We start from the raw sequence: 3,096 nt of genomic DNA, 5'->3' as shown, positions 1-3,096 counted from the left end.
GTAAAAGAATAAAGAGAGACATCCAAATTAAACAATACCATATGTCAAATAGACCTAAGAGACATCTTTCAAATATTCCACCAAAGCACCAAAGAATATACTTTCTACTCAGCACCCCATGGAACTTTTTGCAAAATTGATCACACGCTGGGGCACAAAACAAACTCAAAACATAAAAAATTGAAATTCCATGCATTCTATCAGACCACAGTGCAATAAACCTAAAAATCAACACTCTCAAACTCACAGCACAAATTCATGGTGATGAAACAACACAGTCCTAAACAATGAGTGGGTCAAAGGAGAAATTAAGAAAGAAATGAAAGAATACCTGAAATTCTATGAAAAGGACAATACAGCACAACAAAACCTCCAGGCACTTCAAAAGCAGTCCTAAGAGGGAAGTTTATAGCTCTAAGTGCCTACATTAAAAATAATTCTCAACAAAATACTTGCAAACCCCATACAGATGTACATCAACAAGATCGTTCACCATGAACAGCTAGGCTTTATTCCAGAGATGCAGGGATGGTTCACTATATTGAAGTCAATAAACATCATCAATCATACAAAGGGACTCAAAGACAAATCATCATCTCAATTGATGCAGAAAAGGGTTTTGACAAAATTCAGCATGCATTCATGATAAAAGTTCTAAAGGGAATTGGACTGGAGGGAACATACCTCAATATAATTAAAGCTATATACAACAAACCCACAGTAAACATCATTCTAAATGGAGAAAAACTGGAAGCATTCCCATTGAAATCAGGAACCAGACACGGATGTCCACTATCTCCACACCTTTTCAATATAGGGCTTGAAACTCTTGCTAGAGCAGTAAGACAAGAGGAGGAAATTAAAGGAGTACTAATTGGAAAAGAAAAATTCAAATTATCCCTTTTTGCAGAAAGAGGGGTTGAGGAAGACACTAGATGTAAGAACCTCCATAATGCTGGTGAGGATGTGGACAAAGGGGAACGCTCATTCACTGCTGGTGGGTTTGCAAACTCATGCACCACTACGGAAAAGAGTGTAAAGCCGGGAGTGGTGTGACAGGCCTATTGTCCCACTTGGGAGGCAGAGGCAGGTGGATCTCTGAGTTCAAAGCCATCCTGGTCTACATAGTGAGTTCCAGGACAACTAGGGCTACACGGAGACCCTGTATCAAAAGGACAAAAAAAAAAAAACTAAAAATGAACCTACCATATGACCCCATTGTAGCACTCCTTGACATACACCAAAGGACTCATCCTACTACAGAGACACTTGTACAATCATGTTTGTTGCTGTTGTTTTCACAGTAGTAAGAGATGGAAGCAACCTCAGTGTCTTTATATAATGGTTAATGAAAATTTGGTACATTTACACAATGGAGTTCAGTTAGCAGTAAAGAAAAATGAAATAATGAAATTTTCAGGTAAATGGATGGATATATTGCCTGCTCTCAGGGGCGGAACACATATGGTCCTGTAGACCAGGGGAAAATATAGGCCTCAGTGGGAAGCAACTGCATTTGTTTTGTTAGATGGATGTGATGCATTTGCTAAAGAACCATCCAAGAATATGTGTTTATACCCATAGGTTACGTTATTATAGCAGCCACTGTTTAGATGTTCTTGCTTGTTGCTGTTTATGTTTTTATACTAGATGGAATCCCACTGAAATGGGCCAGTAGCCCATGGAAAACTGACGATGAAGAGACCCAAAAGTTCAGTGCTTTGCCACAATGAGAGGAAGATCATCCCACACCTACCCCCCTCTCCAAGGCTCAGGGACTTTTGCGGAAGAGGTTGACAGAAAGAACGTAAGAGCCGGAGGAAGCGGTGGAGTGTTAATTGGAAGTGTTCGCCGACCACTATGCTGGCAAGCTATAATCACACCTCCTCACCATGCTCATCAAGGATTTGAGGAGTCAGTTATCCCTCCCACCCAATCAGTCAACCACAGCTGCATGTGATGGAGGGGATAAGGATATATAAGCCCAAAACACTAGGCACCTCTCACCATTTTGTGGGACTGTCAGAAAGTCACAAGATCTATATTTGAGTCTGGACTCTCCAGTGCCACCATAAATGGGGGGCACCCAATCTTCTGTAAATAAATCCTGACTCTATGCTCTGTTAACAAACCCCATAAACTAGTTGGGATTTTCAATAAAGAAAAAAAGAAAAAAAAAGAACAGAGCTAATGGAAACCTTCAGTATTCCATCAAAGTGGAGCTTATGTTGGCAAATCCTTTCATCTTTGAGACACACAGACACACACACAGACACACACACATATATACATAGACTTACACACACAGACCCACACACACACACAAATGCACAAACACACACAGACACAGACATCACACACACACACTGAGACACACACAGACACACACACATACACACACAGAAACACTCACAGACACACACACAGACACACGCATACACACAGACACATACATACACAGAGACACACTCATACACACAGAGACACACACACTCATACACACAGAGGCACACACACAGACACACATACACACATAGATACACACTCATACACACATAGATACACATACACACACTCAGATACACACAGACACATACACACAGACACACACAAACACATTCACATACAGTCACACACACACACCCTCATACACACACTCCTACACACAGACACACACACACACACACACTCACATACACATACACACCCTCATATACACAGCACACATACAGACACACACACACCTACACATACACACACATACAGACACTCACACATACACACAAACACTGAGACACTGAGACACATGCACAGACACACAGACAAACACTAACACACACAGACCCATACATACACACTGAGACACACAGACACACAGGCACACAGACAGAAACACACACAGAAATACATAAACACACAGAAACACACACACTCACAGACACACAGACACACGCATACACACAGACACACACAAAGACACACAGACACACACATGGACACACACGGACACATACACAGACACACACATGGACACACACAGACGCACACACAGACACACACACATGGACACACACAGACACACACATGGACACACAC

Source organism: Nannospalax galili, unplaced genomic scaffold (genome assembly GCF_000622305.1).
Source record: "Nannospalax galili isolate Female #2095 unplaced genomic scaffold, S.galili_v1.0 scaffold3204, whole genome shotgun sequence".
In the NCBI taxonomy this organism is placed as follows: Eukaryota; Metazoa; Chordata; class Mammalia; order Rodentia; family Spalacidae; genus Nannospalax; species Nannospalax galili.
Note: the sequence above shows the minus strand (reverse complement) of the source record.